The 26,424-nt window shown below is 44.4% G+C and overlaps 1 protein-coding gene across 2 annotated transcripts in view; it reads right to left on the bottom strand.

The window, feature by feature from the left end:
* The window catches only part of LOC144763182 (amine sulfotransferase-like), a 370,815-nt gene that overhangs the window by 201,014 nt on the left and 143,377 nt on the right, over positions 1-26,424 (bottom strand). The window lies entirely within an intron of this gene.

Genomic DNA, 26,424 nt, shown 5'->3' with positions numbered 1-26,424 from the left:
TGCGTAAGAAATAGAGCTCTTTTTGGAAAAATGAGTTCGTTCTGAAAAGAACGTTTTTTTTTCTTTTTGATATTTTATAATTTTTTTTCTTTTTTAAAAGTTTTATATATATTTTTTTCAAACACGAACAGGAATCTTTAATTTCAAAAGTGTTCAACAGGAACAACGAAAATTCTTTCGCTGCATACATGTTCATTAATGCACTTCTCAATTAGAACAAGGCTCTGTTCAGAATATACAATTATTTCAAAGCACTTGTTGCACCTCATGTGCACCTTCTTTAAAAAAGGCCTCAGGTCCAGTTCTGCAGTCGATGGAGATGGAGGTGGTGCCGATGAAGTGCTGGCCACAGCTGGTGGCATTTGTGTGGCCAGGGCTCTAGTGGATGACTTCGCAAACTGCGCAGGGTGCACTTGCCTCACATGTCTCATCATCGTGTGAATTGAAAATGAATATTTTTTCGAAGTGTTTCCCCTAGAAAGGACAGTGTCACAAATGGTGCACGTGACCTTAGGTGCATTCACCTTCTTCAGTCCTTCAGGATATCGAAAAAATTGCCAAATAAAAGATTCCTTCACTCGCCGTTGAGGAAGTCGATACGGTTCATCAGAATCAGATGATGATGATACCTGTCTAGCTGCCATTTCAGTTATTTCTCAGAGAAGCTGGAGAGGGTCCTTCTTCCACGAGACTGAAACAGATAAAGAGGGAAATGGGTGGGGTTTTTGAAGATTCTAGAACTGAAACTACTATGAACCAATGAAAAGTGTTGTGTTTGAGTCACATGACTTGACGTGTGCGCTTGGGTACGCGCACGTCGCTTCAAAATGGCGTTTTACCTGATTTACATAAAAGTTTCAAAACGGGCAAAAAAACTGTTTAAAAAAAAATTTGCGAGGTGCTCACACCCGGTCGCGCACCTCACTTCAAAGTTGCGAGGTGCGCACACCTGGTCGCGCACCTCGCAATTTTTTCAACAACATAAAAAAAAGGTTTTTTTGCCCGTCGGGGTTCTTTAGGGACCCCCTGAGAAGCTCTAGGGGGTCAGGGAGTGTCTACCTTGCCTCCTTTTCACGTTTTGAAACTTTTATGAAAATCGGGTAAAACGCCATTTTGAAGCGACGTGCGCACCCGGGTGCACGCACCACGTTCGCGCACCCGAGCGCGCACGTCAAGTCGTGTGACTCAAAAACAACACTTTTCATTGGTTCATAGTATTTTCAGTTCTAGAATTCCAAAAACCCCACCTATTTCCCTCACTATTTGCTTTATTCTCCTGGAAGAAGGACCCTTTTTGGAGCTGGAAGCAGAAAAAACAACAGGATGGCAGAAAGACAGGAAACAACATCTTCTTCTTCTGACTCCCACCTAGAATATCGCCAGCGAGCCAAGAAGGTGAAATCTTCTTTTATTTTGATGTTTTCTACTTTTACTGAGGGACTAAGAAAGGTAAATGCCCCTAAAGTAACGTGTACCCTTTGTGGTACTGTTCTTTCAAGGGGAACCCCTCTCAAAAAATACTCCTTTTCAATCCATACCATGATCAGACATGTAAAAAATGTGCACCCTGTGCAATATGCCCAAGCAGGCAGAAGAGCTCTGGCCCAGCAGATTCCACCAGCTGTGGCCAGCACATCTACAGCTCCACCTCCATCGCCAGCAACAGCAGAAATGGACCTTAGGCCTTATTTGGCGCATGTGCATATGCGGTGCAACAAATGTTTTGATCTTATTGTTTTTGGAGAACAGAGCCTGAATCTAATTGAACGCAGCATTCAGGATCATAAATGCTCTGAAAGGAGATAATAATTTTTTTATTTTTCATTTATTTTGTTCTTGTTGAACAGTTTCCATTTTGCAGTTCCTGAATTTTCTTCAAAAACCCCCCCAAAAATAAATAAAACTTTAAAAAAAGGAAAGAAATATATAAAACAACAAAAGAAAAAAATACGTTTTTTCAGAACTCATTCAATTCTCTAAAAATAGTTGTATTCCTAATACACTGTGTCGTTAATTTTTTTTAATCAAAGCGTAGTGCATAAATGAATGATTGAAATGACTGAGTAAAGGGAAGGAAGGAACTGAGGGAAAGAGTGAGAAAAGGGGAGTATGGTGAGTGACAAAAGAGGAGTCGAAGAGTGACTGAAAGAAGGGGACTAAGGGTAGGGGAGTGAGTTAAGGGGAATGAAAAACTAAGGGAAGGGCAGTAAAGAAAGGACAAAAAAACTAGTTTCAGTGTTTTGATGTTGTATTTATATTCATAATAAAAACAAAGATTTTGACACATATTTTATTTAGGGGTTAGCATTTAAAAAACCTTGCAAATTCACTACAAAAACCATAGGTTTCACACACATTATGGTTAGGAATTAGCATTTAAAAAACCTTGCAAATTCACTGAAAAAAACCATAGGTTACGCACACGTTATAGTTAGGAATTAGCATTTAAAAAACCTAGCAAATTCATTAAAAAAACCATAGGTTTCATATCAGTTATAGTTAGCCGGACAATTTACTCATACAAAACCATTGAAACTCCCACGTTGTAGTTAGTTGTACTCACTATAACTGGCGCGCCCGCAATGCACTGCTAATGACGTCACATATTACATCACTCATGACATAGTCAGTGACATCACTCATGACATCACTGATGACATCTCAAATGACATCACTGATGACATCATCCTTGTGAAAGAGTGGCAGACCCTCTCTCAGTGTAATATAAGTTTTGATACACACATTGAAAAATAGAATCAGAAAATTTCAAAACAATGGAGAAACTAATTCCAGTTACAACAACCTATTCAGAAATTGCAAAATCTACATACACATTCACTCATTCACCAACATTTCTATATAGTTACTCATATACATACTCAATCATCATATGTACTCATTCACCTATACATTTTGTTACACACCGACACTCATCCTTAGAGTTACTCACACACATTCTCACACATGCAAATAAATTATAAAACAACCATTCACTTGATTATACAGCTATACATACACCACTACTCTTACTTCTACAGAAACGTACACATACTTTTTTACTAAAACAATCACTTATAGGAACAAAAACTTATTTATACAGAAACTCTTACAATCTCTCACTCTCACACATACTTACCTATATGCATCAATTCTCACTTATACTAATTTAAAACATATATAGTTACTCATAAAGATATGATTGAGACAGTCATTCACTCACTAACACACCCATACACACACTCATCCACCTATAAAATCCTGCACACATGCTGTCTGCAAAACATAAACAAACAGTAAGCCACTCATTCATTCATCTATGCACAAAGTAATACCCCCACCAAACCAAACAGACACTCATACTAATACTCAAAAAACTAACTAATAACCCATATAGACAATCATGTAGCTACTCACTAACCCAAGCAGCCGTCTCTAGATAAAGGGAGACAGTGATACAGATATTTTCAAATTTAAACAATAATTGCTAATAGATGTATTTAGTAAGATACACTTAATACGTCAGTTATACAATCAATTAATAAAAAACATCCATTTAAACACTTATTTAACCGTTTGTTCTTCCATCGACGTTTAGGTACACATATATAAAACATATTTTTTTTTCAGAAAGACACACATTTACTGGATGAGGTCATCAGTGATGTTATAAGTGATGTCATTTGAAACGTCATCTGTGATGTTATGAGTGATGTCACTGACTATGGCATGAGTGATGTAATATGTGACCTCATTAGCAGTGCATTGCGGGTGCGCCAGTTATAGTGAGTACAACTAACTATAACGTGGGAATTTCAATGGTTTTGAACGCCTATAACTAATCCCTTTCTGCCCCATGGATTGTCTGTTTTTCTCTATGTCCCAGTGCCAAGAAACCGTCTGGTGTTAGTTGCGCTTTATAAGTTATTTTTACATTACATTACATTACATAGCAATATATATATTATCTACTGGCGGTCGCCAGTAGATAGTTATAGTTAGAACCTAGTTTCCAAAAGTGTTTATTGTTTTCCCAATAACTTTGGTGCCCATTGACGAATCTTTGTGAAATTTCCAAAACTTATGGCCTGCTTTGGTCAGCTCCTATCCTAAAAGTTTCGGGGTGATTCGCCAAGCAGGGGCTGAGAAAAAAGGGGGGTCCCAAAATGTGTTTTCTCGATGGTAATATCCATAGGAAACTTTAGACCAGGCTACAGCCCAAACAGCTGAACGGAATTACACCAAATTTGGCGAAAAGGTAGCCTTTATTTCAGAAATAAGGCGGTACAAAAGGGGGTGGTGATGGACGGAGCATCTGAACCAATCAAACACTCACACCCAGTCAACAGATCTGGGTTTAATTCATCACCGTTCTTTAGCCCACTCTGCCACCCCAGTTCAAGCATGGCCATATGCAAATCAATCTGACCCTGTGCCTCATGGGAACAGTCCAGCCCGAACTGCCAAGCCATGACTTCCCTGGACCGGATTCAAGCTTCCTAGGACCGGTTTCTGGTATTTCAGCCGTCTTCAGGCAGGCTTGCTTGAATCCAGTGGCAAAGTGAGCAAGGGACTCACGTCTGAGCATACCCTACCAACTTATGGCGAACAAAGCGGTACAAAAGGGGGTGGTGATGGACGGAGCGTCTGAACCAATCAAACACTCACACCCAGTCAACAAATCTGGGTTTAATCCATCACAGTTCTTTAGCCCACTCTGCTTGGGAGGTGTGCATAGTAGGGTATATGGAGGGACTGGCATCTTCACTGAGACCTCTGTCTGGGCATGGGATTTGCTCTTCACCAAAACAAACCCATAGAGCAAGGGTGCGCAGTCAAAATATCGATTTTTTTATATTGAACTACACTAATATCGAGTTTTTAATATCGTAGGGACAGAATATCGATGTCAAGAATATCAGTGACCAGAATATCGACCTTAAGGTAAGTAATATAATTTTTTTTATATCGAAGTAAGTAATAATGAAGTAAGTAATATCTTTAGCAAAAATATTGTTAATATTATCGATATTTAAATTAGTGATATATATATTTTAGTATATATTTTATATGTATAACATTTTGTTGTAATGTATTTTTATTATTTTTAAATAAATGTATTAAATATTTAGAAATTAGCAATTAATTTTTAAGTACATTTTGCATTTTATTATCAGAGCGGGTTGTGGGTTTATAAGGGAATATGGTGGGAAGTAATTTAATTATAATTAATTAATTATTATGTTTTTATTTGTTATTTATTATTAATGTATTGATAATAAATAGTAATTACTGATTAATAATTAATTAAGTGATTAATTTATAATTATATTAATTATAATTAGGTTTTTATTATTTTGTATTTATTGTTAATTAATTTATTGTTAATGTATTATTAATTGTTAATTCATTTTTATTAATTGATTAATTGATAATTAAATTAATTGTGTTATTGTTAATGTGTAGTGAGTTGTGGTTTTATAGGGGAATAGTGTGGTAAGTCATTTATTATAATTAGGTAATTATTAGTTTTTTAATTGGTATTGATTATTCATTTATTGTTAGTTAAGTTTTTCATTGGTAATTAATTTTTATTAATTGATTAATTGATAACTAAATTAATTGTGTTATTTTTTATGTGTAGTGGTTTGTGTGTTTATGGGGGAATAGGGTGGGAAGTAATTTTATGTTATTTAAGTAAATATTATTTAATTTTATTTGTTTTTATTATTAATTGCTTTGTTAATTTATTAATATGTTATTTATTTTACAAAAATTATTTAATTAATAGTTTGTTAATTTAACCCCATGCTTTCCTTCATTTTCCACACTGTTACACTCACTGGAGTTGGAATAGTAATTTTAACCCCTACGCTATCCAACACTTTCCCTACTGTTGCACTCACTGGAGTGGGAATAGTAATTTTTACCCCTATGCTATCCAAAACTTTCCCTACTGTTGCACTCACTGGAGTGGGAATAGTAATTTTTACCCCTACGCTATTCAACTCTTTCACTACTGTTGCACTCACTGGAGTGGGAATAGTAATTTTTACCCCTACGCTATCCAACTCTTTCCCTACTGTTGCACTCACTGAAATGAAAATAATTTTTGTAAAGCGTACGTAGCTGCCCTGAGGTGTACAAGCGCTGAGACTGAAAGTGCTATTTCGAAGAGACATAAGGGCCGAGGGGAAGCTCTACTTGTTAAACAGGAACATTTTCAGTTGTTTACGAAAGGAGGTCAGTTCCGGATTGGACCTTAGGTAGAGGGGAGAACATTCCACAGCTTGGCCACATTAAAGGAGAAAGAGCTGCCCCCTGCTCTTGATCTCCTGATCTTGGGCACTGTAGCCAAAAAGGCATGGGCTGAATGCAGTTGTCTGCTGGGTTGATACTGAGTGGTTCGAGAGAGGTTGATCGCCGGGCCAGTTGCCCAGAATGCCTGATGGGCGATACAAAGGGACTTAAAGCTAATTCTAACCCTGACAGGAAGCCAGTGTAAGGCGTTTCAGCCTGGGCCTAGCAGATAGCCGGCGGGGAATTTGCAATAGCGTATGGGCAGCACAGTTTTGGATTACTTGCAGTTTACACAAGGTAAAGTCAGGGGCTCCTAAATACAGAGCATTACCGAAGTCCAAACGAGATTGGATCAGGCCCTGTATCCCAGTTTGTTTGGCTTCAAAAGGTAACAAGGGGAGAATCTTCCTGAGGATTCTGAGGAGACCGAAGCAGGTGGCAGACAGTCTGGTTGCCTGATAGTCAAACGTCAGAGAATTGTCTAGCCATATTCCAAGGCTCTTTATGATGTCCTTGGGTGCCGGTGGCGGGCCCAGACAGGGGGGCCAGATCGAGTTGATAGATGTTGGAGCAGATCGGCCCAGCAACATAAGCTCTGTCTTGTCTCCATTGAGCTTGAGACAAGACTTAGTCATCCAGCTTTTGACTTTCTCTAGACAACCTGCCAGATCCGCCCTGGCTGAGGAGTCGTCTTCCTGTGCTAGAGAGACCACCAGCTGAGTATCGTCCGCGTAGGTAACAATCTTGATCCCATATGGACGGACGATCTCAGCCAGCGGTCTCATGTAGACGTTAAATAACGTCGGACTCAGGGATGAGCCCTGTGGGACTCCAGAGCCCAAAGGTTTACTGGAGGATATGGTATTTTCTTCATATACCTGAAAGGTTCTGTTGCTCAAAAAAGATTTGAACCACTCTAGAGCTCTGCCTGATATTCCTATGTCTAGGAGACGCTGCACTAACATTTTATGGTTTACCGTATCAAATGCAGCGCTTAGATCGAGGAGGACGACTGCCACCGATCCTCCTAGATCTAAGATTTCTCTAGTTTCCTCCGTAAACGCCAGAGAGCGGTCTCCGTTCCATGTTTGGGGCGGAAGCCCGTCTGTGAGGGGTCAAGCAGCTGATTACTCTCGAGAAAGAGTGTTAAAAGACTATTTATGTATTTCTCTAGGATTTTGCTGGCCCAGGGAAGCAGGGAGATGGGACAGTAACTATTAAGGTTGTTAGTGTCCATATTAGGTTTTTTCACAAGTGCCCGCACCATGGCCTGTTTCCACGCAGGTGGAACAGTACTTGTGGAAATTGAGGCATTAAGTACTTTCAGCATAGTGGGGAGAATGGTGCGAGTGACGGCAACCAATGTGCGGGGGGTGCAGGGTCACTAGGAGAACCTGATTTCACTTGCGCCATTAGAGTGGCGAGTAGTTCCGAGCTTAGCAGGGGAAGCTCATCTAGCAAGGGCGACAGACTGCACATAGCTTCCTGCGAAGAGGGCGATGGTGAGTCTACAGGGGCAGTAAGATCCGTGGCCGGGAATGATGAGTAGATAAAATCGATTTTACGGAAGAAGAACTCCGCCAGATCCTCGCACCGCGATTGCGAGTTATAGTCGGTTGAAGGAGGTTGAGGAAGCTTAGTGAGGCTTTTCACAATCTGATAGATCTCTTTGGAGTTGGAGCTAGCTTCAGAGATTTTTTGTGTATAATATGTAGATTGGGCAATCTTTATCTCTTTTTTGTAGGCTCTAATAGTCTCTCTATAGGTCGTTTTATCCAACTCGGCGTACCCCAGACGCCATTTCCTTTCCAGTCTTTTGCAAAGACATTTTTTCTCCCCGAGCTCAGCCGAGTACCAGGGGGCAGTGATCCTGGATCTTTTTAAGGTAGTTTTCTTGGTAGGAAGTATAGCGTTAAGAGAGTTCTTTATCCAGTTGTTAAACATGTCATTAGCTACCAAAGGATCCTGATTAATTGATGGTTTTGATGTCTCTAACTCTTGGACCTATTGATCCAGCGGGAGTTTGGACCAGTTCCGTGCTTCACGAAATCTCGGTGTTAAGGCGGGGTTTTTATGAGTCTCCCAAATGAGGGGGATTAGCAAATGGCCCGTCCAGGGAAGAACGATCGGAAGATCTGCCACTGGAGTGGGAATAGTAATTTTTACACCTACGCTATCCAACACTTTCCCTACTGTTGCATTCCCTGGAGTGGGAGTAGTAATTTTAACCCCTATGCTATGCAAGTCTTCCCTTACTGTTGAACTGTTTGGAGTTGGGATAGTCATTTTATTCCCTTCGCTATCTAATATTTTTTGTATTATTTTAGTTAATGAAGTATAAAATTCATTTTAAAAAGATTACAAATAATGTTATTTTTTAAATTTGTTATATATATTTATTTAATTTTTATGCATGTTATTGTTTTATGTGTATAGCTGTATTTATAATTTATAAGATATTTTTAACAATGTATACGTTATTAAAATAATGATTAAAAAATATTAATAAGTATATATATATATTATATGTATATGTTTCATTTATTTTTATATTATATATATATCACTTATCAGTTTTACAATTTTTAAAGTAATTTTAACTATGTTTATTTTAATTATATGTATATTTACTTTATTTAAAAAAAAATCACTTAAAAACCCCCGATATTTTTAACAATGATATTTTTGACATCAATATTTTTTTTAGATATTTTTGTACTTACCAGAATGTAGATAGGATGTCGATATTCTTGACTTTGGTATTCTTGCGTTGATATTTCTGTAGGTCGACATTCTGAGTGTCGATATTCTGTCAGTGATTCTAAAGCAAGGAGATCACACAGTACTGTATTGTAAAAAGTACGCGTGACGTGCTGACGCCAGACGCATAAGCATCCGCATGTGTGTGGACCTTAGGGGGTTAAACAAATGCATATGGGTGGATCGCCAACCACTCCTGAATATTCCTGAATCCATCACTATGTTGTCTGGGGCTAAAATCTTTTCAGTACTTGATTTGTCCTCAGCTTACCACCAGGTGGCGCTTCATCATGATTCAAATCATCTTACCTCCTTTGTTACACCTCTTGGAGCGTTTCGTTTTGTGAGAATACCGTTCGGGTTGGCATTCGCGGCGGCATGTTTTCAAAGGATTATGAAGCTGGTGGTGGGTGATGTTTCTAATGTCATTTTTTTTCAAGATGATATTCTTGTTTTTGGCAGGGACGATAATGAGCATGACAGTGTATTGAGATCAGTTTTGAGTAGATTGGCTGACAAGGGTTTGACTGTAAACAAGGCTAAGTGTAAAATTGGTGTGACCTCGGTAACTTACCTTGGCCATGTGATTTCTGGGGAAGGAATACAGCCTAAGTTAGAGTTGGCTAAGAGTATTGTTGAGGCTCCCACTCCATGTGACAAGGATCAAGTTAGATCTTTCCTTGGTCTGGCTGAATTTTATGCAAAATTTATTAAGAATTTCGCGTCTGTTGTTGAGCCTATTAGGTATCTTCTAAAAAAAGGGGTTAATTTTGAGTGGAATGCTGGTTGCAATGATGCGTTTTTGGTTGTTAAGAGGACGGTCAGTCAGTTACCTAGTTTAGGTCAGTTTGATACCAATAAAAAGACTTTCTTAACTACTGCTGCTAGTCTGTTAGGCTTGGGATCAGTTCTCTCTCAGTATGAAAATGGTGAGGAAAGAGTTGTAGCGTTTGCCTCTAGAGCTTTGAAGAAAGCTGAAGGACAATATTCTTGTATTGAAAGAGAGGCTCTTGCCATTGTTTGGGCAGTCAAGCATTTCAAGTTTTATTTATGGGGTATTCCTTTTGTAGTGAAATCTGATCATAAACCGTTGGTACAGGTGTTTTCGTGAATGGAGAGTGAAAGGTTAACACCGAGACTTAAACGTTGGAGTGAGGGGTTGGAGGAATTTAATTTCATTGTGCAATATTTTCCTGGGTCTTTAAATAAGGCTGCAGATTGTCTTTCGCGGTTGCCTCTACAAGATCAAACTGAACATCTGGAGTTGGGTTGTGTCAATGTGTCTTGGGTGTGTGAAAGTGCTATTTCTCTGAAGGATTGGGTTTGTGCTCAATCTGGTGATCAGATTTTTCCCTTGGTGAAGGATTTGGTGATTAATGGTTGGCCTAATGATAGTAGAGGTATAAGCAAGGATCTTTTGCCGTTTTGGTCTGTACGTGATGAACTTATTATTGTTGATGATGTCTTGATGAGAGGTGACAGGTTAATTCCTCCTTCTTTAATGAGATCAAAGTTGATCAATCTTGCCCATGATGGACACATGGGTAGAAGTCTTACCAAAGCACGGTTACGTGAGAGATATTGGTGGCCCAATATGGATGGTGAAGTTGAGTGTGTGGTTAAAGACTGTTATCAGTGTTCAGTCAATGACAAGTCTAAGGTTATAAGTAAGGACCCTTTGTTACCAGTGTGCATTCCTGATCAACCTTGGTCCAAATTAGGTTTGGATATTATGGGTCCATTTGATTTGTTGCTACCATCTGAAAGATTTGTAATTCTTCTTGTTGATTATACATCCAAGTGGGTGTCTACCAAGTGTGTGGGCTCAGTTACTACTAAAGTGGTAATTGATTTTTTGCGGGATGAATTTGCGTCTGAGGGGATTCCTAAGTGCATCATAACAGACAATGGTGTGCAATTTGTCTCCACTGACATGGAGACCTTTTTGAAAGACCATGGTATAGCGCATCTTAAAACTGCACTTTACGCACCTCAAGCCAATGGTCTTACGGAGCGTATGAATCGTGTTGTCAAAGGGTGTGTTCAGAGAGCTATTGATATAAAGATTCCTCTTAGAGAAGAATTGAGAGATACTTGGTGGGCCCATCGTACCACTGTTAATTATGTTTCAATATCTTCTCCATTTTTTTGTTACGTGGAAGGCAAGCTTGTTCTAAATTGAATCCTGCTTGGATTCCTCCTCAATCTTCTCTCTCCTTGGATAAGGGGAACGTGGAGGATAGAATTCATCGTTATCAACAAAAATATAAAGAACATTATGATGTGAAGAATTCTACCAAAGTTAAATTGTGGAGTGTGGGAGAATGGGTTCTTGTAAAAAAAACAGATTTTCCAAGAAAGGTGTCTCTGAATTCATTGGTCCTTTCATGATCACTGATATTTACAAGAATTTTGTTACTATGCAGAATGGCTGTAAATGGTCCAGGCTGGTTACGTTTTCTGATGTGGTTTCCCCATCTTCTTCTAGTCTTGATTGTTCTACATCCACGGATTTTAACAAGAAAATGTCCCAGATTGTTCCTGAAGTGGTGACTGAGAACTCTGGCTGCTCTGCTCTTACTTTGGGACCAGTTATGACCTCAAATCTGGTCCATGTCTTTTCCCAGGGGATGTCCTGTTGATGTTGGGGATGGTCCAAATCTATCACCACTCTTTCCTCCTCTAATGTGAATGTTCCTGCAGTTTTTCAGGAACTGCTCTGTAATCCTCCTGATAAGCCCTATAAAGTTTGTTGTTCAGCAATTATTCCTTCTCAGGGAGGTATTTGTGAGGGGCTAATTGAGGGCGGTGTTCCTTATGAACTCTTGAGAGTTGCATCTGCTGTGGTTGATAGGGCAGTGATCTGTAAAGAGCTGAGGGTTGGGGAACATTTTACTCTCCCAGATATTGATATTGAAGGTCAGATAGGGAGCTGGGGAGGCCCTCTAAACGGTGCCACTAAGGGGCCGATACTGATCTGGGTTGGAAAGCTCTTCGACTGAGCCGGAACCAGAGTGTTTTCCGACTGAGCCAGACTCCTGCAGTCCGACCGAGCGAGCGAGTACGATGCGTCCGCATGCTGCCGGACTCAGTTCAGTCGGACTACCATAGAAGTCAATGGGAGCCATTCGTACGACACGTACATGGGCTCCCATTGACTGAATGGGTACGTCTCGCACAAGGGCACCCCCTACAATGGGTACATGTCGGTGCCATCCGACCGTACATGCCTGTGTTAGTGAGTCCCTTGGGTCTCCCCCTGTGTCCGAGTCGTAAGGCTGCGGTTGACAAGGAGTCCACGCGGACCTCCCTGGACGTTTTGTGAGCCAGAAACTTCAGCTCGATCTGGCTGTTCGACGCGGGCATCGTACTGGCTCGTTTGGAAATCGCCTCTATTGCATGGCACGGTGTGCTAAAGGCGAACGGAGTGGTTCAGACCTGGAAACGATCCGGTTGATGATTTTGCGTTTCTACCATCGCACTTGCTCGCTCGTACACCTGTACGAGTCGGGTGGAGAACATGCGTACAGCTCGTTCTTTTCCCGTCCGGATCGCGTTCGGAGTCATTCCAAGTGATCTCGGAATCGGCCCGTTAGTGTGATCCTTCATTGAATAGACCTAGTGAAAGGAGTTTCCTTAATCAAAATTCTTCCCCCTGGCACCTCCCCATGCCACCTCTGTATTGTAGTTTAAGCCATCTGGTTGGTTCGCCCTCTGAGTTTGATCATGATGCATTAGTACACTGCACACAGCCAAATACTGGTAATAGAGGAGATGATGTCCCCTCTGAATATCTATTTTGTATTGAAAAGATTGTATATTTATATAGTATCTCTGTTGGAGAAATCTCTGCTAAGTTCTGATCATATGCTGAAAATGATTCTGCAATGTTGTTTGAAATGCAGAATGTAAATAAGACTGGCCCACTTATATCTACACCAGCAGAGTCTTCCATTAAGAATTTTATTTGGCTATTTATAATGAATCTTCTCCAGTAAATAGAAGTTTTATCCTTAGCTCCTGAGACTGAGGCTTTAAAGTTGATATCCAGTGGGGACATTTCCACTGTGAAGATTCACTCATCCGACTTCACCCCCTACTCAAGGGTCACTTTATGTTCCGTGATTATCGCTAATTTGGTTGTGCGAAACTGTGAGCACTTCCTTGAGCAAGGAATTGATGTTATACCTGTCATAGAACATCAGGAATCTCCCACCCTTCATTCTCTAACTTAATATTTAAATGGCCTGAGGGCTTTGAAGTCAGTGACGTCTGATGCCCTGAGGCCCAATTCTGGATATTTACCTATGAACTCCAAAGACATTGTGGTTTCATTATGCCAAAGAGGTCGAACAATCAATATGGCGGATGGGTTTGGTGGCTTATTCACAGTTCCCTGACATGAAAGATTATTTGAATCAGTGGAGTTGGGTGGCAGGATCTCTGAACAACACTCGCCCTTCAGCCAAAAGGAGTGAACCTGTGTGGTAGCTTGGGTGGGCTACTTCTGACATGGTATATGTCTGGTTTGGGGAAAAAATAGGAACAATTGAACTTTCTGAACTCCGCACCATTTAATTAAGTGTTTACAAGACATTTGGTCCTGTAAAGCGTTTGATTGCAGTGGGTTTTTTGTATTGTCTAGTCATGCCAAGCATTCTGAAAGGGGTCATGCTAGAAGGGGGTTGGCAATTCTTCCCAAGAATTCTGTTAACTGGAATCAAATAATTTTTAGATATCCATCAAATTTGTATATATGTCTTAAGAAGGCATGCCTGTCAGAAAATGTTGGTCCATCTTTCTTCCTTTTGGCAAACATGCAAATTCCACCCGGGAAACATTATGATCATCTGCTGAGTCTCCTGTTTACCTTCATTTATGATATAGCTACAATGGAAGAACCTCCCTATGTAATAATCATGGGAGATTTAAATGATAAAGTGTCAAGTTCTGCTTCTGCAATTTATGCTAACTTGTTAAAGAAGCAATTTGGTCCATACCTGGATTTTATCCCCTGATAAAATAAGAACAGATAAAGGAGGGTTCCTTTTTTCTTGCGACTCTTAGAAGACTGGATTTGATCATATTAAATGGGAGGTGTCCTGCAGGTAAACCTGCTTCTTTTACTTTTCATGCTGCCTCAACCCAGAGACTTTTAGATTATGTGGTTGTTTCCTTTCCAAATGTTTGGGGTCTGTAATCAATTATTTGTTCTCCTGCCTGTTATGAGCGACCATAGTATAGTGGGCATAAAAGAGGCATTTAATTTTTGGGAGTTGGACTTGGAAAACCCTGTCTGGGTATGACTACTTTTACTAAATCAAATGGTTGCTCCTTTTGGACAACAAAAGGTTTGGCCCCAGTCAGTTTGAAAATTAAGGGAGTCTGGGCTGATCAGCTGGGACATGTTCCTGTCGATCCTATTCATTTTTATGAGTCTCATATGGAAGATATTTGTATATTAATTACTCGTTCTACTGACCCTCAACCATCAAAAAAGGGCAAACCTCCTTTGATGATATTAAATCAAGAAATAAATGGACTAATACAAAAACAGCATTTGCAGTTTTATGTGGGTCACAAACAGGAAATTGATCACCTTAAATGATTAAGAAGTCACTGCAAACTTTGTGAAAGGAGATGGGATTACGATTCTATGTGGATTTGTTTGAAAGAGACAGCAAAGGCCAATGATTCCAGGATGTACGAGCATTTGATTGCAGAGTATTGTGATTCAAGGCAAAATGCATTGGCTATCCTGATTCCTGAAAAGGACTGGGTGGATTATATCGCTCAGCTGTATGCAATTTTTTGTGAAGAACCACAACTTCTTCTACAGTTTAAGCAGGCGTTTTATTGTACAAGTGCAGTAGCCATACAACTCCTGGCAGGAGAAACCTGACCAGATCAGTCAGCATGACATACATTGATGCTGAAGTACATGCACAGTACATAACACATCCCCCCCTTATACAATTAAGGAAATTTAACAAAAGAACTAAATTGTGATGCCAAAGTAACACTACGTGTGGTGCCTGGTGGCACCTTAGGGGCAGGGAGACCTATGCCACGTAGTGGGGCCTACCTATATTATAATAACACACACAGAGACTGGCTAGCACTCTGGGCCGAAGACCACGAGCTGTCTTGCGCCCTTTTATGTATACCCTTGGGCGAGTCCGTCCTCGGGGTGTGTGTGCATGCATGCATGTGTGGACGGGCCCGGTGGCTCCGTCAGTACATCCCTCTAATCTTACGGACACAGAGTCCCGCCTACGGTGACCCTTGAGCCTTGCCCAGGCAACAGGCATAGTCTTTTAGTCTTTGGCTGGGAATAGGATTTGGTCGGAGACTGTACCTCTGACTCCCGGGATTCCCGCTGGCTTCCGACACCTCGGGGTGTGCTGCAGGGTCCCTGGAGCTCTCCGTGATGACCTCTTGGCTGGCTGCATGTTCATGTTTGGTTCTCGGTGGGGTCACCGCTTCTCCGCGTCGGCATTGCGAGGTCTCGGCGAGCGCAGGGTCATCATCTTCATACTCCATGTTTTCAGATGGTTGTTCTGCGGCCTCCCACTCTCTCTGGACTCACTTGAACCATGAAGCATTCCGTGTGACTGCTCGCGTACCTCTTGCTGCTGATACCATGGTACCATGGATGTTGACAACTTCCCATATCTCTGGTTCATACGCGGTGCGATACTTCCAATTGGGGTATCTGTCTTTGAGAACCACTCTTTCACCAACCACGAGGGACATGGGTCCAGCCGTTCGAGCCCGACTGGCTCTGTCATTTGTGAGTTGTCTTCTGTTCTGGGTGGCGTTCTGATCCAACTCCGGTGGGTTCCAGGTAGGGCCCGCCGGCACGCAGTCCCTAGGGATTTTCTGGAATAGTAGGTGTGCTGGGGCGCATCTGGTGGTGCAATGAGGTGTTTGGCGGTACGCACTAAGGAATTGAGATAGGCATTATTCTCCTTTCTTGACTCCAGTTCTAAGGGCACGATTCAGCGTGCGCATGAACCTCTCAACCTCTCCGTTTGCCTGTGGCCACTGTGGAGTGATCTTCCTGTGGCGAACGCCTCTTGACGCCAGATATGTCTGAAAGTCTTTGCCTTGAAACGGCGGTCCGTTATCGGATCGTATCTCCTCAGGTAGGCTCATCATCGCAAATGTCCAATCCAATACCATCTTGACATGTGGGAATGCCGTGGAGGGTACCACTTCCACTATGGGGAATCGTGAATGATAGTCTATGAGTACGAGAGTGTTCCTCCTGTTTGGGAATGACCCAAAATCAATGTTCAGCTTTGACCACGGCTCTGGGCACGGGTCCTCCGTTATCACCGGGTGCGGCACTAGATCCTGGCTTGTGAAGGTGCACGAGTGACAGATGCGCACCTCTTCCTCTACCATAGTGTCCATCCCGGGAAACCACACCTTGCTGCGTAACTGTGCCTTTGTTTTGGATGCTCCCTGGTGTCCTTGATGCGCCAGTCGGACTACCTCCTTCTGCAGGGTCGTGGGGATCACAATGGCTGTGGCTCACAGTATTACCCCGTGTAGGCCCTCGCTGAGTTCACTCTGACCCCTCCAGACTTGCTATCTGAATGTCCTTTCCACGGCTGTGAGAGCACTAACGCCATCCAGGAAGCGCTTCGAGCTCCGGTCCGCCAACTTGGTCTTCACTTTGCTGAGACACTCCTCTCGTTCGGTGGCTTTCCTGATGTCCTCCAGTGTAAGAGCAACAGGGCATGCTTCCTGTGATATCATCCGGATGAATTCTTCGACTTCCTCTGTCTCATCCTGTATTGGAGTGGGAGGAGTGGTGTTCGGGTGTCGCGACAGAAGATCCACCGGGTTGTCAGCACTTGGTCGGAAGACAACGTCAAAGCGATAAGTCTGCAGCTGGATGGCCCTCCTCTCTATCCACGGAGGGGTGAGTCTGGCAGTCCCTGCAAACAGTGGCACCAGCGGCTTGTGGTCGGTGACAACCCGAAACTCGTGGCCATACAGGTATAAGTGAAAGTGCTGGCATGCCCACTTGATGGCCAGGGCCTCCCGTTCAATCTGCGCATAGCGCATCTCCGTGGCCGTCAGCTCCCCACTCCCGGGCTTCCGTTTCGGGCTTGCATCCACGACGACTTCCGTGCGCCTGTTTGGGCAAAAGTAGGCCATGACTTTGTCGTCTATGAGGGCATTCTTGACTAGTGTGAACGCATCATCCTCCTTCGCTGACCATGTCCACGTCTGTCCAGCTTTGGTCAGGAGCCGAAGAGGTTCAGAGAGGGATGCAAGGTTGGGGGTGAAACGGCCACAGTACGTGGCCATTTCCAAGAAGCTTCTGACTTCTGTCGCATTCGTAGGTCTTGGCGCCGAGCGGATGGTTTCTGCCTTTTTTGGGTCGACACGTAGTCCTTCTCTTGAGAAAATGTAACCAAAGAAGTCCACTGACTCTTGGTAAAAGGAGCACTTGGCTTTGTGCAGGGTGAGGCCATGGTCCGCCAGGCGCTGAAGGGTGGCTCTGAGGTGAACGTGGTGCTCTTCTAGTGTATTGGAGAAGACTAAAATATCATCACTCAAGTTGATAACGTCTGACAGTCCTGAGAGCGCCTCCCTTATCGAGTTCTAAAAGAACTCTGCAGCCAAGGAGAATCTGAAACTTAACCTTTTGTATCGGCGCAGGCCGTGTGTAGAGAACATAGTGATATTGCGGCTGTCTGGGTGGAGCTCCGATTGGTGGTATCCCGCGTTGAGATCCAATTTGGTGAACCAGCGGGCTCCGCATAAATCTGCGACGATGTCGTCCATCGTGGGCTTCAGGTGGCATTTTTCGCTTTACTGCCTTGTTTGGAAGGTGCATGTCAACACACAGGCGAATGGCGCCGGGCTGTTTTGGTTTTGGGGCGACCACAAGGGGCGACACCCAGGGTGTCAGACCTGACACCTTTTCGATGACCCCTAGCTCTTCCAGTTTCCGAAGCTCCTCTTCCACCTGCGACCACAGGTGGAACGGCACCCTCCTGTGCCTCAACGCTGTCAGCCTGACTGTGTGGTCCACGTGTAGCTTGAAGGTTTTACCTTTCAGGCAGCCAAGGCCCTGGAAAAGCGCGGGAATATCTTTTAGCATCTCCTCCGCGTGTAGATCGTGCACTTGATTCGCAAAGAAAACTAATTGAAGATCTTCCGCTGTGTGGCAGCTGAGAAGGGTCCCTTGTTTTCCTCCCGTAACGTGAAATTTCGTCTTCACCGCCTGGCCGTTGCTGGCTACCATCACCTCCATTACCCCTCGTAGCGGGAGCGGGTCATCGCTGTCATAGGTGTAGATCTTGGCCTTGGACGGCCAAAGGGACAGGCGAGGAGACAGTTTGTCGTACTGGACGCTGTCCATCACATTGACCGAGGCCCCTGTATCTATCAGGGCTTGCATCTGAGAGCCTGCAATAGTGATGTCGCACATTGGTGGCGGTCGCCTCCTGGAGCCTTCTCTGCCGACAAACGACACGTCGTTATCATCGTCTTCCAGACTGAAAGCTGAGCGCGTAGTGTCACTGCAGGGCCCCAGGCCCTCGAGCATTAACTGGCGCACGCCCTGTGTGGGCCCTCTTGCGCCAGGATTGGAACAGCGACCACCACTGCTCCGGCATACTTTTGCGAAGTGGTTGAGTTTGCCACAGTGAGAGCACGTTTTCCCTTTTGCGGAGCACTTCCCTCCGGCCGGGTGGTCCATCCCGCAGTTGCCACACATGGAGTTCTGTGCGGCCTTCACGCCTCCTCTCGACAGTTGTGGCCGTCTGTGGATCACGTCAAGCCTCTCCTCCTTGATCGGTTCAGGGCCGCCTCCATCTCGTCTGCACGCGCATTGGACAGTTCGTGAGATCTGGCGAGGACAAGGATGCCGTCAAGTGAAATGCTGGGTTGCCTGAGTATGAGGCGCCTGAGGTGAACAGATCTGCAGCCTTGAATGAGCTGCGCGCGAATTTCTAGTCTCTGCTCAGGCAGTTCACAGGCCGTAGCAAGTTTCCGCAGCCGGGCATAGTAGGCGTCGACAGTCTCAGTTTCTCCTTGGCGGGCCTGACGCAATTTGAACCACTCATAGTCTGGGTTGATTTGCGGGTCAAAGTGACGATTCAGGGCATTAACCGCTCCTGTGTAGTCATCATCGTTGCCCCTGTCTGGTAGTGTCTCGAAGAGATCATAGAGTTTGGCTCCGCCATAGCACATAAGTAATGACCTTTTCACTTTTCCATCTGTTTCCCTGACGCCGCTGAAATAATGGTCAAGGCGACCGATCCAGGAGCGCCACCTTGCCGCCGCAGAAGATGGGTCCGAGAGCTCGCTGGACGGCGGTAGCGGGGCAGCGATTCCATGGCCAGGGGGGGCTGGCACATTGGGCGCAGCGTGGACTGGAGCGTGGGCGACGAACTGTTGAGGCGCAGGATTCTGGAGCACAGCTGGCCGGTGAGCTGGTGCTGTCGATGGCGCGGCGCCCCCAGTGGTGGCGAGAGTGGTCATCTTGTGGGTTGTCCGGCCGGGTGGCTCAGCGGGTACCCTTGGTGCGTAGGCGCTGCTGCACTACAGCCTCTTCTTCTTTCCCGGGCAGGTGCAGGACGGGCTGGCACGTTGTGGCGACGGGGTGGTAGCTAGAGGCCTGGGGCGTGACCACGTGCACTGTACGACTCTGGGCACGGTGTCGAGGTGAGGGGCGTCTCGCAGCGCAGCGCTACAGGAGGCCTGGAATTGATCCTGAGAGTGCAGCCTCACTGCTGTGTGCCTCTCCCCCTTCTCCTTGCTGGGCTCCGCCGCTGGCTCTATCTATATCTGCAGCAGTGGATGAAGGAGCGCTGATGTTTGGGACAGAGGCAGGGCACCAGGCCACAGGCCACGCGATCCTCGGGGGGGGGGTGCCGGAGCACACGCACCACGAACGCCTTACTCGCGGCGGCCGGACCAGTCCCCCCGAGCGAGATGACAGGAGACGCGCGTGGGGGCGCAAGCACTTTCAGGCCGCAGCAGGGTGGGGCGGGCCTCGTGGTCTGGGCGCGGTGCGGCGCGGAGCCGGGAAGCGCACCAGCTCTAAACTCGGCCCTAACTCTTGGTCTATCCTCTACCCCGCCCATCTCTCCAAACATGGTAAGAAAAACTTCAAGCACAAACTTCTCTGTCTCCACCCAGAAACCTTATTTGCTGATCACCATAATAACCTTAACTCCTCCATTATCACCAACTACATCTTCTTTACCAAACGCACTTCTAAATGGAAAAGCCTTTTTCTCTGACACCTCCCTATCACTAATTCCCGCAATATCCCATACGGTCTGAAACTTTCCACCACTCTCTCCCCTTCCTTTCCGGGAGAAATTGATATCTCCATCTTCAAATCTGGAAACATTCTCATCCAAGCTTCTGAAAACCACCTCCACATCTTTGAATACCACTTCAGCTCTCTATCCCAATCACTCACACAATCCTTGAACCCTTCAACCCCTAGACCCAAATACCCCCCTCTTGTCCCCGGCCCCACTGTCTCCTCTCTTGGACTTACCCCAACTCTCAGTTCCTCCATCCACATCGTCTCTCCTACCCCCTATCTCATCCCCCTGACTCACCCTCCTCCTCTTTTACACCCAACATCATTACCCTTTCCCAACAGCATTTGACCTCCCCTGCCTCCATCACTTTTGCAAATAATGATTCCCTTCCCCTCCTTACACCTCTAACCCCTCTCACCATTTCACACTCTTCTTCCCCCAATCAAGCTGATTATTCTCAATCTCTACTTACCACCCTCGCCATCAACATTATACCTTGTTACGACACCCTTGTCTCCCTGTCCCCTAATATCTCCCAGTCCCCTATTGTCTCCCAGTCCTCCAATGTACTTGTCCCCCTTTCATCTCCCTCAAACTGTGACTCTCCCACCCCCCCTCATGATTCCCCTAAACTGCCTAATTCCCCTGATACCCGCACGCCTACTCTGGCTCCCTCTCTAACCCCGATACCCGATGCTTGGCTATACACTCCCCTCCTTTTGACCACCGCTTGAATAATCCCCTCTCATCCTCCACCCTATTCAACGCCTCAGTGACTCCTCCAGCCTCACCTACTTACCCCCCTGATATCCCCCCATTCTAATAATTCTCTCTCTCCTATCAACCTCCCTCCCTCTGACTCCCACTCCCACACCACCTCACCCTCTGATGCTCTTCATCCTCTCCCCCCTCGCTTAACCATCTCACACACCTCCTCATCAGCTCCCCCTTATCCTCCACCGATACCCCCTTTCACTCTCTCTTGTTCCCTCTAACAATCCGCAATACACTAGGTTCACCAACCCTTATTGGCTTTTCACCTCATTCACCTACCTGGCCTCTTAAATTGAATGCCTCTCCTACGTCTACCTCCTGTATACCCCCTATCAAAAATGCTCCTCCCCTCATTATAACTCCCCTCCCCCTCCTCCAGGCTTTCCCCCCTTTCACCCCCGGCTATCCCCCCCTTGTTAACTCTAACCCTACCAATCTCCTTAAAATAACTGATGCATTTCACTCCTCTATTCCTACTCAAACACTCCTTAAAGTTGAACTTCTCCTTTCATCCCTCGTTTTAGAACTCTCCTCACTCAGAAGTGACATCTCACTCCTTCTAAAAGCCCATCCCTCAGATCTTGACCACACATCAACCACCTCACAATGTACCTTACCGTCACACATCAACACTCATCTCAATCCACCCACAAATAGACCACCTTTTGTTGTTACCAACACTGACACTCCTCCTCTCCCCTGTAACTACGATACCCGATCCAAACACACAGAACCCTCCTTAAGCGTCCCACCCTGCAATACCAACACGACCTCCCCCCCTCAACGTGATACTTGCCCTACAACCTCAGGAGCTAACTTTTCGAGGAACTCCCCTGTCTCTCCCTCTTCAACCTTGCCCACTACCCCCCTATCTGTCAATCTTCTATCCCAGTTCTTTTAGGAACGAACAGGCTCCCCCCTCACCCGACATCACCTAGACCTCCCCAACTACTTAGACCTATCCCTCCCTGCCCCCCCACCCCATTACTTGTCCCCTCTCCCCTCTGCTGCATGTTGATAAACTGCAGATCCGCCTCCTGCCATGCAACTGAGATTGCGGAAACCATTCTCAGAGAAAACATAGACATTGCATTCCTAACTGAAACTTGGCTCACCACCCACTCCACTCCTATCCTCGACTTGCTCATCCCACCAGGCTACTCTATCATTAAGAAAGATAGAATCGATCAATTAGGAGGAGGCCTTGTCCTTATCTTTAAGGATGAACTCAACATCTCACTTATCCAGCTCCAAGACCCCTCTTCCTTTGAATACCTTTGCGCCGACCTCTCCTTTCCTGGCTTTCCCACCACTCGGCTGCACACCATTTACCACCCCCTGGAAATGGTCTCTCCTTTACCGAAGAGATGATCGATCTTATTATTCAAGCATCACTCTGCCACTCCAAGAATCTCTTCCTTGGTGATTACAACATCCACTGGAACAAAAATGATGACCCTGCTGTCATCCTATTTAAAGAAACCTTAGACATCACTGACCTGACCCAACTCTGCCATGCCCCTACTCACACCAAAGGTGCCACCCTCAATGCTATTGTGACGAGCAAGGATCTGCCTCTCTCTCTAATATACTCCCTGTAGACTGGTCTGATCACCACCTTATCCTCTTCACCCTGAATAACCCCATTACTCGCCCGCCCCTATTAGAACTTTAGCTATGAAACCCACTCGCAACCTTCACCTTATTCCACCTGGCGAATTGGAATCCACAAATAAAACTCGCTTACTTCTCCCCCCTCCCTCTCATAGCACCAACGACCTTACTGACAATTACAATAATTCTATTCTTGGTGCCCTCGACCTAATTGCCCCAATTAAACAAAAAAAACTAAAAAACATCCCTCCCAAGTCCGGGTTCAATGCCGAACTCAAAAATGAAAGACGGGCCCTCAGACAATTAGAACGTGCTTGGAGGAGTCATCCCTCCTCTGACAACCTGGCTCTCCTGAGAACCACCAGAGCCCATTACAAAAAACATATCTTCAACGAAAAGGCCTCCTTTCTCCGGTCACAACTTGACCAGGCCAGAAACCGCCCCAGAGAACTATTTAACTTCGTTAAAAAAGCAAACTTCCTCTGGCCCTCCTAAATGAGCAGCCTCTGTGGAAAGATGCGAAGAAATTGCCAGCTGCTTTTTGAATAAAGTCAACAACATCGAACTATCTTTCTCCTCCCCTCTTCTCTCTCTCCAACCTCCCCTCAACCAACACACCCTCCCGAACATTCCTAATTCACTTTTGTCCTCTTCTCCCCCACATCTCTACCCATCTCAACCCCTCCCTGCTCTACCCCATCTTGACTCATCTCGGACGGATCTCCTTTCTAAAAACAAGGCCTCATGGAGCGAATTTAGTCCAATATCAGAAACCACTATCATCAACATAATTTCTAAACTCAAACCATCCTCTCACTCCATAGATCCTCTCCGCGCCCATTTAGTTCAAGAACTCAAATACATAATTGCCCCATTATGGACCGATATCATCAACTCCTCACTTTCCACTGGCTGTGTTCCTGCCTCCCTTCAGCTATGTCAAATCTCCCCCATTCTTAAAAACCCCACCGCTGACCCTAATGACCTGAACAATCTACACCCTATCTCGAACCTTCCCTTCCTCTCTAAAGCCCTTGAAAAATGGGTCCTGTCTCAATTAGATGACCATATCATCTCATTCAATCTCCTTGACTTTTTCCAATCTGGTTTTAGAAAGGGATGCAGCACCTAAAATGCTATGCTCAATATTACAGATGAAATTTATTGCTCTTTAGACAAAGGCGAACCCTCACAACTAATCCTCCTCGATCTCTCAGCTGCTTTCGATACTGTCCACCATCCTACCCTTCTTAACACCCTCAAAGATCGCTTTGGCTTTGAAGGCACTGTACTCACATGGTTCTACTCGTTCCTCCAAAATAGATAACAAAAATTAAGCTCAGTCATTGCCTTTCCAAATCTCAACCTGTCTCACTCGGTGTCCCTGAAGGGTCTATCCTCTCTACAGCCCTATTCAATCTTTTTATGGAACCACTCACCCTCATTCTCAAAGAAGCCAAAATCAGTTACCACCTCTATGCCGACGATACTCAACTATACTACAGGATCAAAACGCACAATGACATCCTTCACATCAATGACACGCTGATTAAAGTCCAAACATGGTTCCATCTTAATAATCTCAAACTTAATCCTAACAAAACCCGAAATCATCCTTTTCACTCCCAAAAACAATTCCCTTCCCATTCAACTCTGGATCAATGATATCAAAGCACTTAATTGCTCCCTCTCCACCTCTAACTCTGTCAAATCCCTAGGTATCACCATCGATCATCATCTTAATCTCATCCCCCACATTAAAAATGCAGCCAAAAGTGCTCTTTTCTCCCTTCACCAGCTCAAAAAAATTAAACCCTTCATTCCAAGAGATGATTTCAAAATCGTTGTCCAATCTCTTGTCTTTTCCAGGATTGACTATGGTAACGCCCCTCTTGCTGGCACCCCTAAAGTCCACCTAGCACCGATTAAATCTGTTCTCAACCTAGCTGCCAGAATTATTTCTGACTGTAACATTTTTCACCATATCTCTCCTGTCCTCAAAAACCTAAACTGGCTCCCAATTGAAGGTCGATCCACCTACAAGATTGCTTGCATCACGCACAAAGCTCTTCACCAAAACACCCCCTCTTACCTTTCAAGCAAACTATAAAAGGCAGGGTGCTCCAGGTCCCTGAGGAGCACTAACTCACTTGTCCTTATCCCTCTTAGACTAAAATGTAATAAGACCCAATCACATGCATTCTCTGGTAATGCTCCTACAATTTGGAATTCACTCCCCAAAGATCTTCCCTGCAACCCCTCTTACCCTCTCTTCAAAAAAAGACTCAAAGTTCTCCTCCTCAATAAACATTGGGGTTCCTAATGGAACTGACTTTGTCCCTGCGCATTACCTCTCTGCTCTAATTCGCTCTTATTACCCAACACCTCTCCCCCTTTTCCACTCACTCTCCCTCACTTCACCCCCCTCTCTCTCTCTAATTTCAACTCCCCTTGTCCCTTCTACTATCCCTCTGTTCCTTTGCCCCTTCACTCATTTAACGCAATGTTTTTATGCTTTTTGAATTTTTCTGCTCATTATCAATTGTATATTGTATCTTAACATGTTTATTTACCATGTAAAGGATTCTGATACTCTTGGGTCCAGCAGTGCTATATAAAACCTTTTAAATAAAAATAAATAAATATATTATAATAATACACACAGAGACTGGCTAGCACTCTGGGCCGAAGACCATGAGCGGTCTCGCGCCCTTTTATTTATACCCTCGGGCGAGCCCGCCCTCGGGGTGTGTGTGTGTGCATGCGTGGGTGGACAGGCCAGGTGGCTCCGTCAGTACATCACGCACACCAAAGATAAAAGTTAGTATATGTTAAAATTGCATATAAAGTTTCAGAAACAGGATTATACTGAAGAAAGAAGAATAACTCATTAACACACTTAAGGCTAGATGTAGGTAAATCAGATTTACCGATTCATAAATACCGAATTTTACCGATTCGGTATTCATGAGTCGGTAAATCTGAAGTAGGTAAATAATCGGTAACAAATACCGAATTGGTAGGATTCGGTATTTACCGATTCGGTAATTACCGAATTGGTATGTGCCATTGATTCCTATGGGCCTTGAATCCCATAGGAATCAATGGCAAATACCGATTCGGTAATTACCGAATCGGTAAAAATACAGAATTGCCAAGGGGGACAGGGTGTCACTTTGACACCCTGTTGCACCCCTGTTTCTGACTTGTGTGCCATGTGACACACATACTTGCCCTTAGGGCATGTCTGTGTGCCACATGGCACAGGTGTACATGCACAGATGTGCATGTACACAGGAATTCGTTATTTACCATGCAATAGTATTACATGGTAAATAACGAATTCTTAGGGGCCTGTGGCACTGTTTACTGTGCCACCTACATATTGACTTACAGAATCTGTAAATTTACCGATTCGGTATTTTACCGATTCTGTAAATGTACCGAATCGGTAAATTTACCGATTCTGTAAATCAAAGGCCCCCTACATTACAAAACCCAAATACCTGGCCCTTAGTAATTTAACTTGAAAGGCTTTTTCACTGTTATTTTCCTCTCCCTGTCTCTTATCAAGTGTGTCTCAACAGAAGTACTCATCCTTCTGTCAGTTGCAGGATCCGAACGTACATGTTCAGCATCATTGCACCTCGTGAGCTTCCTGACATTCCATTTC

This window comes from Lissotriton helveticus, chromosome 6 (assembly GCF_964261635.1).
Source record: "Lissotriton helveticus chromosome 6, aLisHel1.1, whole genome shotgun sequence".
Lineage (NCBI taxonomy): Eukaryota > Metazoa > Chordata > Amphibia > Caudata > Salamandridae > Lissotriton > Lissotriton helveticus.
Note: the sequence above shows the minus strand (reverse complement) of the source record. Positions and strands in the feature narration are given on the sequence as shown.